Genomic DNA, 15,812 nt, shown 5'->3' with positions numbered 1-15,812 from the left:
TTGCAGAGGAAGGTCAACTTCCAAACTCATTCTACGAGGCCACCATCACCCTAATATAAAAACCAGGCAAAGATGCCACAAAAAAGAAAACTACAGGCAAAAAATCACTGATGAACATAGATGCAAAAATCCTCAACGGAATTCTAGCAAACAGAATCCAACAACATATTAAAAGGATTATGTATCATGGCCAAGTGGGCTTTATCTCAGGGATGCAAGGATTCTTCAACATTTGTAAATCAATCAATATGATACACCACATTAACAAATTGAAAGACAAAAACCATATGGTTATCTCAATAGACTCCGAGAAAGCCTTTGACAAATTCAACATCCATTTATGATAAAAAAAAAAAAACAACCCAGAAAGCAGGCATAGAAAGAACATACCTCAACATAATAAAAGGCATACATGATAAACACACAGCAAACATTATCCTCAATGGTGAAAATCTGAAAGTATTTCCTCTAAAGTCAGGAACAAGACAAGGGTGAATACTCTCACTACTACTATTCAACATAGTTTTGGAAGTTTTAGCCAAAGCAATCAGAGAAGAAAAAGAAATAAAAGGAATCCAGATTGGAAAAGAAGAAGTAAAACTCTCACTGTTTGCAGATGACATGATCCTCTACATAGAAAACCCTAAAGACACCACCAGAAAATTGCTAGAGCCAATCAATGTATATAGTAAAGTTGCAGGATGTAAAATTAACACAGAGAAATCCTTTTCATTCATATACACTAACAATGAGAAAATAGAAAGAAAAATTAATGAAACAATTCCATTCACCATTGAAACAAAAAGAATAAAATACTTAGGAATAAATCTACCTAAAGAAACAAAAGACCTATATATAGAAAATTATAAAACACTGACGAAAGATGAAAGATGACACAAATAGATGAAGAAATATACCATGTTCACGGATCAGAAGAATCAATATAGTGAAAATGAGTATACTACCCAAAGCAGTCTATAGATTCAATGCAATCCCTATCAGGTTACCAATGGTATTTTTCAGAGAAGTAGAACAAATAATTTCACAATTTGTATGGAAATACAAAAAACCTCGAATAGCCAAAGCAATCTTGAGAAAGAAGAATGGAACTGGAGGAATCAACCTGCCTGACTTCAGACTATACTACAAAGCTACAGTCATCAAGACAGTGTGGTACTGGCACAAAGACAGAAATATAGATCAGTGGAACAAAATAGAAAGCCCAGAGATAAATCCATGCACCCATGGACACCTTATCTTTGACAAAGGAGGCAAGAATATACAATGGAGAAAAGACAACCTCTTTAACAAGTGGTGCTGGGAAAACTGGTAAGCCACCTGTAAAAGAATGAAACTAGAACATTTTCTAACACAATACACAAAAATAAACTCAAAATGGATTAAAAATCTAAGGGTAAGAAAAGAAACTATAAAACTCCTAGAGGAAAACAGGCAAAACATTCTCTGACATAAATCACAGCAGGATCCTTTATGATCCACCTCCCAGAGTAATGGAATTAAAAGCAAAAATGAGCAAATAGGAACTAATTAAACTTAAAAGCTTTTGCACAATGAAGGAAAATATAAACCAGGAGAAAGACAGCCTTCAGAATGGGAGAAAATAATAGCATATGAAGCAACTGACAAAGAATTAATCTCAAAAATATGCAAGCAGCTCCTGCAGCTCAATTCCAGAAAAATAAACGACCCAATCAAAAAATGGGCCAAAGAACTAAACAAATATTTCTCCAAAGAAGACATACAGATGGCTAACAAACACATGAAAAGATGTTCAAAATCACTCATTATCAGAGAAATGCAAATCAAAACCACAATGAGGTACCATCTCACGCTGGTCAGAATGGCTGTTATCAAAAAGTCTACAAATAATAAATGCTAGAGAGTGTGTGGAGAAAAGGGAACCCTCTTACACTTTTGGTGCAAATACAAACTAGTACATCCCCTGTGGAGAACAGTGTGGAGATTCCTTTAAAAAGTGGAAATAGAACTGCCATACGACCCAGCAACCCCACTGATGGGCATACACAACAAGGAAACCAGAATTGAAAGAGACACGTGTATCCTAATGTTCATCACAGCACTGTTTACAATAGCCAGGACATGGAATCAACCTAGATGTCTATCAGCAGACGAATGGATAAGAATGAAGTGATACATATACACAATGGAATATTACTCAGCTATTAAAAAGGATACATTTGAATCAGTTCTAATGAGGTGGATGAAACTGCAGTCTATTATACAGAGTGAAGTAAGTCAGAAAGAAAAACACTAATACAGTATATTAACGCATATATATGGAATTTAGAAAGATGGTTATGATGGCCCTATATGTGAGACAGCAAAATAGACACAGATGTAAATAATAGACTTTTGGACTCTGTGGGAGAAGGTGATGGTGGAATGATTTGAGAGAATAGCATTGAAACATGTATATTATCACATGTGAAAGAGATCGCCAGTCCAGATTTTATGCATGAGATAGGATGCTCAGGGCTGGTGCACTGGGATGACCCTGAGGGATGGGATGGGATGGGAGGTGGGAGGGGGGGTCAGGATGGGGAACACATGTATACTTATGGCTAATTCAGGTGACTGTATGGCAAAAACCACTACAATATTGTAAAGTAATTAGCATCCAATTAAAATTTAAAACTTTTAAATAAGTAGCCCCTTTCTGTCATATACTTAAAATACATTATTTGAATTCAAACATAACTCTAACTGTTCTAATGTTTAAAAGTAGATGGGGTATAAATCATCATTGCATATGGCAACTGTTCATCAAATTTTTTTCTAGATTTTCACTAATTGATGTTTCTTACAGTAAGATTTGTCACTAATTGTTTTGAAATATACAAGGAATGGGAAGAAATCAATCTTGTTAATAAATTGCCCTTAAATTTTAATTATTGAAATCAATCTTTCTTCAAGGTTACTATTTGTATCATTAAAAAGAATATTATCTTAATTTGATGGCCTAAAATGTTCTATAAAGACATCCTTGATAAACAAAAATATTTGGTTCGTCCTAGCTAATAAGGGATCCCTAGGATGCATAGATCTATTTTCTCCAAACTCTTTGTGAATTTTCTTTTCTAGCAGCTTCAAGGGCAATTGTAGGTGTGCCAAAAAGCACTGAGCCACAGCACATCCTTGATGAATTTCACAAGTCCATCCTCTCTAAAACAAGTGTAATTCAGGTTTAATTTCTTGACATGAAGCAACATTACAACATCCTTGGAGTAATTTTTAGGTGTTATGTCAATTAGAAAGCTTAGGGTCACTGATTATATAGCTAGATGTTACTAATTACAAAACCTTCCAATGGTAATTAAAAATCTATTATAATTAATGACAAAACGTTAGAAGGAGTCAGTTATCTCAGCAGTTGAGCATTTTACATAAATTAGTACACTATACTTTCCATTACCAACCTAAAAGGATTAAAAATCATCTTGTGGAAAGGTACTATGGTTATATTTAATGAAAAGTAAATGGAGAAATGAAGCCAGTATCTGAATAATTCAGAGCCCTTGTTATTAAACTTTCTCTGAAATATTCAGGTATTTAGAACACTTAACAATATAGATACACATTGATGTACATTCTATTTAGGTCTCATTTTCAATCTATAAATGCAAATTTTTATTTGCTAATTTGAGTCACTTAAATTAATACGTATGTGTGCTTAATCAAGAAGCCCATTCCTTCATTTATATTTTGTTTATCTGTACTTCCTCTCAGACAGTCCTCACGGCCACATAATTTCTACATAATGTGGGTAAAGTTCTTTCAAAAATAATAATTAAAAAAATAAATGAAATGATTATTTAGCAGTAATCAGACAGAACTAATGCACATGCCCTGTGAAACTAGAAGAGAGACACATGGACTCTGTTAAAGAAAACCTGCATTAAATTGAATAATAAGGAAGGAATAATAATAATAATAATAATAAGGAAGGAATAATAATTGAAAAATAAGGAAGACTTTATTCATGACTGTTTAAATAGAACCAAGAGGTTGAACTCAACCTTGTTGAAACAAAAAATGAGAGTTTAATCACTGAAGTGAACTCAGAAAAACACAGGAAGACTTGAGGGGGTGGTTTACTGGTACCCAGGTCTTGGAAAGGACATTTCTAGGTTGTAAAATTAGCAAGAGGTTGGGAGAGGATTTACATCTCAAAGGAGCAAAGAAATAGTTTTTAATGGCAAGTATTTCTAAGTAAATAACCTAAGAAAGGGGATGTCAAGGATGTGGAATTAGCTGGAGAGCATTAATCTAAAGATTAGTCAAGCTGGAGAACTGTAAGACTACCTTTGTCAACTCTGAATAGTCATAATATTCTTCTAACTTAAATAATGTTTGAACTTCTTTCATTCTGGAACAGACAGTAAATTTCTTATGATTGTGAATCAACAGTTTTTCAGGTAATTTACAAACTTTAAACATAGACTCTAAATTTTTGACAATCACATATGTGTCATTTTTTGGAAATGAAAGTCATTAGTCTAATAAATTGCTATTGCCAAAAGGAACAATTCAGCCAAAAGTAACCAGAAAATGTATGAATACTATGATAGAGAAGGTTTTTTTTTTTTTTCCTTTCTGTTTCCCTTTTTTTTTTTTTTTTTGCTGAGATTAGTATACATTATTGATAAAAATAATAGTTGCATTTTCTGACATAAAACAGTATGAAATAGTAAGTGGATCTTAATTGCCATAATTGTTTTTCTATTAATAGAGATAAAGCACAGAGAGCAAGAAAATTTTCAGTTGAAAATTTGTGCAGTAATAATTGTGGATACAAACTCTCAAGATTGGTTTTCTACTTCTAATATGTTCAGTGCTTCTCTCATTTCTCTGTTCAACAGTTCACTTGTGATGTAGTCTTTGTGGTGAAGGTATGAGTAACCTTGTCTATCATATCAATAATTTACATAAATAGAGATCTTTAATTAAATGACAATATCATTAATATTTTTAGATATCATCATGAAGAAAATATTCAAAATAAACATAAGCAATGTGAGCTTTTTATAGGTAGATAGTTACAAGATAATTATGCTTGAAAATCACAAACTTGATCATTTTTGTTTTCTCTTAAATCAAGCCTCTTCTCATTCTTTCATACTGCTTTTTCTATTGACATAAAATGTTCTATTTAAAGACAGCATCAGGAAATTATTCCTGAAATAAAACAACATGATCTCCACTCAAGCACGACAAGAAAATATGATTGATATCCTGTAATGCTTCTTGTGAGCAAAGGTCAGAATGAGAAATAAGTACGAAGTAGAGAAAGAGAAAAACTATAGCAAAAGAAAAAATACACATTAACAATATTTCATTAGAAGTTTCATGCAAAAATTACAAGGTTGCCAGAACAAACTGATACTTAGCAAATTTCTAATGTTTAATATTAATTTTGTTGCCAAAGTTATTTGTTAAAATTATAGTGATGGTAGGATATTTAGATTTACATAAGGAAATTTTTCAGTATTTTGAAAATCAAAGATCAAAAAGAAAGTTATGTATTATACATTATTGCTGTTTGTTCAGTTGCTCAGTCATGTCTGACTCTTTGCAACCCCATGGACTGCAGCACACCAGGTTTCCCTGTCCTTCACTATCTCCCCGAGTTTGCTCAATTTCATGCCCATTGAGTCAGTGATGCCATTCAACCATCTCGTCCTCTGCCATCCCCTTCTCCTCCTGCCTTCAATCTTTCCCAGCATCAGAGTCTTTTCCAATGAGTCAGCTCTTACATTGCTCAAAGGGAACCAAATTATCTTGGCCATCATGTTATAGGATTCTTATTTTAAGGAAGTTTCTTTTTAAGCTGGCTCTTTAGCCACTTTTGGAGAAGGAAATGGTAACCCACTCCAGTATTCTTGCCTGGAGAGTTCCATGGACAGAGGAGCCCCAGCAGGCTACAGTGCATGGGGTTGCAAGAGTCGGACATGACTGGGCAACTTTCACTTTCACTAGCTACTTTTAGTAAGAGTCATGCTTACTGATTATGCTATGGTTAATTATCCTCTTGTACCATTAAAGACAAGCATTATAATCAATGCTTTAGACAGTCTTTTCAAGGAAAACTTGTCCATATAAAAACACATAAAGAATATTCATCTTGATATATGGGAGAAACCAACAAAACATCGTAAACCAAACACACACATGCACATAGGAGATGATCAACAACAGACTGAAATTACCTAACATTTACTGATCATAATTGACCTCATTTTTTCTCCTTTTAGCTTAACTAAAAGAGTTACAATTGTTTTTCAAACTCACTGTAATTATCAGCACAATTCAGGAATTTTACTTTATCTAAAATATCTAAGATAGAGACCAAAGTTGTATTTCTTCTTCAAGCATGCCTTTCTTAAGCATCTTTATGGAAATTATTTAAAAAGAAAAAAAAAAGAAACTATTTCCTCTGACGTAAATCTAACAATCTAGAGAGGAAGTATAGTTAAAACAGTGATTTCCCAACTATGATGAATTAGAATCATTAGAGGGAAGTTCATGATTCTCAGTTCCCAGTTTGTACTCAATACTAATTAAATCAGAAAGTCTGAGGGCAGGCATGAAACACTGTACTTTTTAAAGATCCTCAGGTGGATTAAACATGTAAAGTATGTATGGAAACTGTATGTAAAGTATGGAAACCACTGAGTTGAAAGGCATTTAGCCTGGCATCAGGAAAATAATAGTATTCCCAAACATTTAATCAGAGCGTAATTTGTGGGGCTTCCCTGGTGGCTCAGACAGCAAGGAATCTGCCTGTGATGCTGGAGACCCAGGTTTGATCCCTAGGTCAGGAATTTCCCCTGGAGAAGGAAATGGCAACCCACTCCAATATTATTTCACACCACATTTTTTTAGTATGAACTTATAAGCTGAGTGACTAATGGACAAGGATGCTACTAAAGGTTTTAATGAAATAACTGGGATGGAGTTAAAGTTCACTTTAACGCTGAGTTCTTGACAAGCCATTGAATTTTGTCAGTTTTTAGGTTTACAAACAGCTCCTAAAGACTATTGCATATTGGCTACGCAAAACTCTATCCAGATTCTCCTCCAAATACTTTTCCTTTTATATAAAACTTTGGTTAGCAAAAGCACGTTGAACTTGCTCATTCTGTTGTGATTTGTCTTGTTACATAATCATCTCTTTAAGAATATGGTAAATACAATCCTAGGTTTGACAAGTTATAAAACTGGGAGAAGAATTTAAAAATAACCAGATCTATTCACCATGTCTCAGGAGGTAAGACTGTAAAATGACTTAGTTTTCAGAAATTGCACTTCAGAATTATTACCCATAAAATTATCTAACTGGAATATAGGAAAAGTATTAGTAAAAGGTCTAGCCCAAAGTCAAGGGTAGAACTTAAAGTGTGTGTGCATGTCTGCATGCTAAGTCACTTCTGTCATGTCCGACTCTTTGCAATGCTATGGACTATGTACAGCCAGGCTCCTCTGTACATGGGATGCTCCAGGTAAGAATACTGGAGTGGGTTGCCAGGTTCAGCTCCAGGGGATCGAACCCATATATATCTCCTGCCTTGGCAGATGGGTTCTTTATCAGCAGTGCCACCTGAGAAGCCCAAAGTTCATGTATTCCATCTTAAAAATGTGACACCATATTAGCTGGTGTGTCCTAAAGCAACAAATCTGAGACTTTTCTATCAAATGGATTGAAATTAATCTTTAAATTTTATATGAACATCACCATACAATGATTGTGTTTGTTGCATTATGTTTTCACCAGCACAGGGCAATTGCTAATCTAAAATCTTACTGACTTACCAAGATAAGTTTATTTATGGGGATTTTGCAGACATGGGGTAATGTGGCAGAGGTAATGGCTGTGTTTATCCGTGTTGTGTTTCAGACTTGATTCTTTCCATCCCATGGCTTCATCTATCAGGGATTTCTGTCCTACCCTGGATCCTCTGCTTCTAGCTGTAAGATAAAAAGAGAGGATATTTAGAGGATGATGGATAAGTGTTACATGCTGTCATTTCCAGAAGTGTCATAGGCTCTTCTGCCTATTTTCTATTGGTCAGAACTTGGTCATATGATCTCACTTTGCTGTATTGTCCATTGTTTTCCTCACTTCTTGGCTTAGCCCTGAAGTATGTTTGTATCTTTAAATCCTTGCTCATGTTTTTAGTGTGAATGTCATTTTGCTTGATTTTTGCCATCTGCTTCTTATTGAATCAAGCTTAAATTTCCAGTTTGTACTACGATTGAACAAAGCCTATAAAATTTCCTACAGTGTTAGTAGACTCTGTCCCTATGTGACAAAACAGCTGTTGTTGTTGTTCATGTGCTAAGTCATTTCCAACTCCTTGCGACCTTATGGACTTCCCTGTCCATCACTATCTCCCAGAGTTTGTTCAAACTCATGTCCATTGAGTCAGTGATGCCATCCAACCAACTCATCCTCTGTCATCCCCTTCTCCTCCTGCTCTCAATCTTTCCCAGCATCAGAGTTTTTCCAGTGAGTCAGCTCTTCGCATCAGGTAGCCAAAGTATTGGAGCTTCAGCATCAGTCCTTCCAATGAATATTCAGGGTTGATTTCTTTTGGATTGGCTGGTTTGATTTCCTTGCAGTCCAAGGGATGCTCAAGAGTCTTCTCCAGAACTGTAATTCAAAAGCATCAATTCTTTGCCACTGAGCCTTCTTGATTGTCCAAATCTCACATCTGTACATGACTACTGGAAAAACCATAGCTTTGCCTATATGGACCTTTGTTGGCAAAGTGATGTCTCTGCTTTTTAGTATGCAATCTAGGTTTGTCATAGCTTTTCTTCCAAGGAGCAAACATCTTTTAATTTCATCCCTTCAAAGTCTGCTTTTGACATATTTGTTTGCTTGCTCATTCCCAAGTTCCTTCTTCTCTACTTAATGACAGTAACCTGACTACCTAAAAGCCAGAAATTTGGTAGCCACATCAATATTGTAAGTCTGGTCTAGAACTGAATTTTAATCAATTTTATTGGATCTTTATAGCTCAAGAACTTTTTAAATGATTTGTTTTATCCTTTCTTTTTATTTTTTAAGGCAAGTAGTTCTTTCAACCTTAAATGATCCAAATTTCTGTATTTTTTCTATTCTCTTTTAATGATGTCAGTTGGCTTATTCTTTGCTAATTTTATATTTTTGAGGTAGTTAATTGCCCAGCAGAGTCAATAACCACATCCAGCAAACAGCAAAGCTATTCTTTGACCAAGAGCCCATTGTGTTCAGTTGCTTCAATTGTATCTGACTCTTTGCAGCCTTATGAACTGTAGTCCACCAGGCTCCTTTGTCCATAGGATTCTCCAGGCAACAATACTGGAGTGGGTTGCCATCCCTTCCACCAGGGAATCTTCCTGACCCAGAGATCAAACACACATCTCATGTGTCTAACATATTGAAGGAGGATTCTTCACCCACTGAGCCACCAAGGAAGGCCAAGTAGACATATAGTTAACCTTCTACTGTTTTACCAAATGTTTAACAAATGACTGACACAGTTAGGCAGCTGTCCACCCTATTTTATCTTTTCCCTCAATGCTCATATATCATCTGCTAAGAGCTGGTTAATCATATATTTGGAAAAGCAATCTATCACATTAGATTCTGTATTAGATGGGTTAAGTTAGTCTTGAATTAATTATTAGATGGGGTAATTCAGATAAGAGTGGTTAAGTTGTAATAAAACAGCATCAAAATCTCAGAAACTTATTTCTTTCTCACTTATATTACCATTTAATGAACACCAGCAAATTTGGAAAACTCAGCAGTGGCCACAAGACTGGAAAAGGTCAGTTTTCATTCCAATCCCTAAGAAAGGCAATGCCAAAGAATGCTCAAACTATCACACAATTACACTCATCTCACACGCTAGTAAAGCAATGCTCAAAGTTCTCCAAGCCAGGCTTCAGCAATACGTGAACCATGAACTTCCAGATGTTCAAGCTGATTTTAGAAAAGGCAGAGGAACCAGAGATCAAATTGCCAACATCCGCTGGATCATCAAAAAAGCAAGAGAGTTCCAGAAAAACATCTATGTCTGCTTTATTGACTATGCCAAAGCCCTTGACTGTGGATCACAATAAATTGTGGAAAATTCTGAAAGAGATGGGAATACCAGACCACCTGACTTGCCTCTTGAGAAACCTGTGTGCAGGTCAGGAAGCATCAGTTAGAACTGGACGTGGAACAACAGACTGGTTCCAAATAGGAAAAGGAGTACATCAAGGCTGTATATTGTCACCCTGCTTATTTAACTTATATGCAGAGTACATCATGAGAAACACTGGGCTGGAAGAAGCACAAGCTGGAATCAAGATTGCCGGGAGAAATACCAATAACCTCAGATATGCAGATGACACCACCCTTATGGCAGAAAGTGAAGAGGAAATAAAAAGCCTCTTGATGAAAGTGAAAGAGGAGAGTGAAAAAGCTGGCTTAAAGCTCAACATTCAGAAAACTAAGATCATGGCATCTGGTCCCATCACTTCATGGGAAATAGATGGGGAGACAGTGGAAACAGTGTCAGACTTTATTTTTGGGGGCTCCAAAATCACTGCAGATGGGGATTCTAGCCATGAAATTAAAAGACACTTACTCCTTGGAAGGAAAGTTATGACCAACCTAGATAGCATGTTAAAAAGCAGAGACATTACTTTGCCAACAAAGGTCCATCTGGTCAAGGTTATGGTTTTCCCAGTGGTCATGTGTGGATGTGAGAGCTGACTTAGAGGAAAGCTGAGTGCTGAAAAATTGGTTCTTTTGAACCATGGTGTTGGAGAAGACTCTTGAGAGTCCCTTGGACTGCAAGGAGATCCAACTAGTCCATCCTAAAGGATATAAGTCCTGGATGTTCGTTGAAAGGACTGATGCTGGAGCTGAAACTCCAATAATTTGGCCACCTCATGTGAAGAGTTGACTCATTGGAAAAGACCCTGATGCTGGGAGGGATTGGGGGCAGGAGGAGAAGGGGATGACAGAGGAAGAGATGTCTGGATGACATCACCAACTCGATGGGCATGAGTTTGAGTAAACTCCGGGAGTTGGTGATGGACAGGGAGGCCTGGCATCCTGTGATTCATGGGGTCGCAAAGAGTTGGACACACTGAGCCACTGAACTGAACTGAATTGAAGGCAAAGGAGAAAAGGAAAGATACACTCATCTGAATAGTGTTCCAAAGAAGGGCAAGGAGAGATAAGAGAGCCTTCTTACATGAATAATGCAAATAAATAGAGGAAAACAAAGAATAGGGAAGACTAGAGATTATTTCAAGAAAATTAGAGGTACTAAAGGAACATTTCATGCAAAGATGGCTGCAATAAAGGACAAAAACAGTAAGGAGCTAATAGAAGCAGAAGATATTAAGAAGAGGTGGCAAGAATATACAGAACTATCCAAAAAGTATCTTAATGACCCAGGTAATCACGATGGTGTGGTCACTCATCTAGAGTCAGACATCCTGGAGTGTGAAGTCAAGTGGGCTTTAGGAAGCATCACTACAAAGCTAGTGGAGGTGATGGAATTCTGGCTGCTCTATTTAAGATCCTAAAAGATGATGCTATCGAAGTGTTGCACTCAATATGCTGGCAAATATGGAAAACTCAGCAGTGGCCACAGGACTGGAAAAAGTTATTTTTCATTCCAATCCCAAAGAAGGGCAATGACAAATAATGTTCAAACTACAACACAATTATGCTCACTTCTCATGCTATCAAGGTCAGGGTGCTAAAATCCTTCAAGCTAGGCTTCAACAATACATACTCTGGAAAATTCCAGATGTATAAGCTAATTTAGAAAAGGCAGAAGAACCAGAGGCAAAATTGCAAACATCCATTGGATCATAGAAAAAGCAAGGGAATTCAAGAAAAAACATCTATTCTGACTACACTAAAGCCTTTGAATGTGCAGATCACATCAAACTGTAGAAAATTCTTAAAGAGATGGGAATAACAGACCTCCTTACCTGCCTCCTGACACACCTAGATGCAAATCAAGAAGCAAAAGTTATAACCCGACATGGAACAACAGACTGGTTCTCTTTTCCCTTGTCTATCAGTTGGAGGCAAAGCCTCTAGAGCATCATACTAAGCCTTCGATGATGCTAGAGACATCATATGGAAGGGCCTGTGTGTCTGATTGACCTCATGGAACAGGAGACTGACCCCTTATTCCCTCTTACCATTCAGTTCAGTTCAGTTCAGTCGCTCAGTCGTGTCCGACTCTCCATGAATCTCAGGATGTCAGGCCTCCCTGTCCATCACCAACTCCCGGAGTTTACTCAAACTCATGCCCATCGAGTTGGTGATGCCATCCAGCCATCTCATCCTCTGTTGTTCCCTTCTGCCCCCAATCCCTCCAAGCATCAGGGTCTTTTCCAATGAGTCAACTCTTCACATGAGGTGGCCAAATTATTGGAGTTTCAGCTCCAGCATCAGTCCTTCCAATGAACACTCAGGACTGATCTCCTTCAGGATGGACTGGTTGGATCTCCTTGTAGTCCCAGGGACTCTCAAGAGTCTTCTCCAACTCCTTAGCTCAAAAGCATCAATTTTTTGGCACTCAGCTTTCTTTACAGTCCAACTCTCACATCCATACATGACCACTGGGAAAACCATAACCTTGACCAGATGGACCTTTGTTGGCAAAGTAATGTCTCTGCTTTTTAACATGCTATCTAGGTTGGTCATAACTTTCCTTCCAAGGAGTAAGTGTCTTTTAATTTCATGGCTAGAATCCCCATCTGCAGTGATTTTGGAGCCCCCAAAAATAAAGTCTGACACTGTTTCCACTGTCTCCCCATCTATTTCCCATGAAGTGATGGGACCAGATGCCATGATCTTAGTTTTCTGAATGTTGAGCTTTAAGCCAGCTTTTTCACTCTCCTCTTTCACTTTCATCAAGAGGCTTTTTATTTCCTCTTCACTTTCTGCCATAAGGGTGGTGTCATCTGCATATCTGAGGTTATTGGTATTTCTCCCGGCAATCTTGATTCCAGCTTGTGCTTCTTCCAGCCCAGTGTTTCTCATGATGTACTCTGCATATAAGTTAAATAAGCAGGGTGACAATATACAGCCTTGATGTACTCCTTTTCCTATTTGGAACCAGTCTGTTGTTCCACGTCCAGTTCTAACTGATGCTTCCTGACCTGCACACAGGTTTCTCAAGAGGCAAGTCAGGTGGTCTGGTATTCCCATCTCTTTCAGAATTTTCCACAATTTATTGTGATCCACTCAGTCAAGGGCTTTGGCATAGTCAATAAAGCAGACATAGATGTTTTTCTGGAACTCTCTTGCTTTTTTGATGATCCAGCGGATGTTGGCAATTTGATCTCTGGTTCCTCTGCCTTTTCTAAAATCAGCTTGAACATCTGGAAGTTCATGGTTCAAGTATTGCTGAAGCCTGGCTTGGAGAATTTTGAGCATTACTTTAGTAGCGTGTGAGATGAGTGCAGTGTGCAGTAGTTTGAGCATTCTTTGGTATCCTTTCTTTGGGACTGGAATGAAAACTGACCTTTTCCAGTCGTGTGGCCACTGCTGAGTTTTACAAATTTGCTGGCATATTGAGCGTATCACTTTCACAGCATCATCTTTCAGGATTTGAAATAGCTCCACTGGAATTCCATCACCTCCACTAGCTTTGCTCGTAGTGATGCTTCCTAAGGTCCACTTGACTTCATATTCCAGGATGTCTGGCTCTAGGTGAGTGATCACACCATCATGATTATCTGGGTCATGAAGATCTTTTTTTGTACCTGTTCTTAGGTGTATTCTTGCCACCTCTTCTTAATATCCTCCTCTTCTATTAGGTCCATACCATTTCTATTCTTTATTGTGCCCATCTTTGCATGAAATATTCTTTGTATCTCTAATCTTCTTGAAAAGATCTCTAGTCTTTCCCATTCTATTGTTTTCCTCTAGTTCTTTGCACTGATCACTGAGGAAGGGTCTCTTATCTTTCCTTGTTACTATTTTAATCTCTACATCGTATGGGTATATCTTTCCTTTTCTCCTTTGTATTTTGCTTCTTTTCTTTTCACAGCTATTTATAAGGTCTCCTCAGGCAGCCATTTTGCTTTTTTGCATTTCTTTTTTGGGAGGATGGTCTTGATCCTATCTCCTGTACAATTTCATGAACCTCCATCTATAGTTCATCAGGCACTCTGTCTATCAGATCTAAACCCTTAGATCTATTTCTCACTTCCACTGTATAATCATAAGGGATTTGATTTAGGTCATACCTGAATGGTCTAGTGGTTTTCCCTACTTTCTTCAGTTTAAGTCTGAATTTGTCAATAAGGAGTTCATGACCACAGTCAGCTCCTGGTCTCGTTTTTTGCTGACTGCATAGAGCTTCTCCCATCTTTGGCCACAAAGAATATAATCAATCTGATTCTGGTGTTGGCCATCTGGTGATGTCCATGTGTAGAGTCTTCTCTTGTGTTTTTGGAAGAGGGTGTTTGCTTTGACCAGTGTGTTCTCTTGGCAAAACTCTATAACCTTTTCCCTGCTTCATTCTGTACTTCAAGGTCAAATTTGCCTGTTACTCCAGGTTTTTTTTGTCTTCCTACTTTTGCATTCCAGTCCCCTGTAATGAAAAGGACATCTTTTTTTAAGTGTTAGTTCTAGAAGTTCTTGTAGGTCTTCATAGAACCATTCAACTTCAGCATTTCGGCATTACTGGTCAGGGCATAGACTTGGATTACCATGATATTGAATCATTTGCCTTGGAAATAAATAGAGATCATTCTGTCGTTTTTGCATCCAAGTACTGCATTTCAGACTCCTTTGTTGACTATGATGACTACTCTGTTTCTTCCAAGGGATTCTTGCCCACAGTAGTAGATATAGTGGTCCTCTGAGTTAAAATCACCCATTCCAGTCCATTTTAGTTCACTGATTCCTAAAATGTCGATGTTTACTCTTGCCATCTCCTGTTTGACCACTTCCAATTTTCCTTGATTCATGGATCTAACATTCCACGTTCCTATGCATTATTGCTCTTTACAGCATTGGGCCTTTTTTCTATGACCAGTCGCGTCCACAGCTGGGTGTTGTTTTTGCTTTGGCTCTGTCTCTCTCTCTTTTTTTTTTTTTTTTCAGTTTTTCTCAGAAATATTATATTGTAGCCTAATCAATACATAGTAAATGCTCAATAACTTTGTTGAGTGAATAAATAAATGAAAGTAGCTCAAATCTACCACAAGATGCTGTAGACTGTGGATGTGGCAGGCCAGGGCTAAGAGGTTTACTCATTTGAGAGCTAAGCCTTGTGTGGTATGAGTAGAAGAATAAAAAAGACTAAGATCTACTGTTACAGTAAGAGAGGTAAGAAATGAGGACCTTTTCTATTGAATCAGTCTTAGGGCTACTCCCTCAATCTCCTTGCACAAGAAAAACTCAAGCAAAAGCCACCAGTGGCATATCTAGTGGAGCAGTATTTGTATCCAGCAGAGCTGGATCCTTAGGTTCCCTGAGAGCAGTTAGTTATCGCTGATACATTGAACATGAAAACCATAGTATATATAGCATTTACATATATTATATGTCTATAGTATATAGAAAATGAATGTTTTGCACAGTAGATAGCTATAGTGTGTATAATATAAAATATAGCAGTTGCCTATAGGATATATCAGGAATTCTAGCTGTCTGTCTCTACTCTTTTTTGTGTTAAAAGAAAGGATTTTTTCATGAGAGGTATGAAATCTTGTGAAGAAGCTAGTTATGAAGAGCTATTGTTATCTGG

This window comes from Cervus elaphus, chromosome 18 (assembly GCF_910594005.1).
Source record: "Cervus elaphus chromosome 18, mCerEla1.1, whole genome shotgun sequence".
In the NCBI taxonomy this organism is placed as follows: domain Eukaryota; kingdom Metazoa; phylum Chordata; class Mammalia; order Artiodactyla; family Cervidae; genus Cervus; species Cervus elaphus.
The sequence above is the reverse complement of the archived record's forward strand: the minus strand, read 5'-3'. Positions refer to the sequence as shown.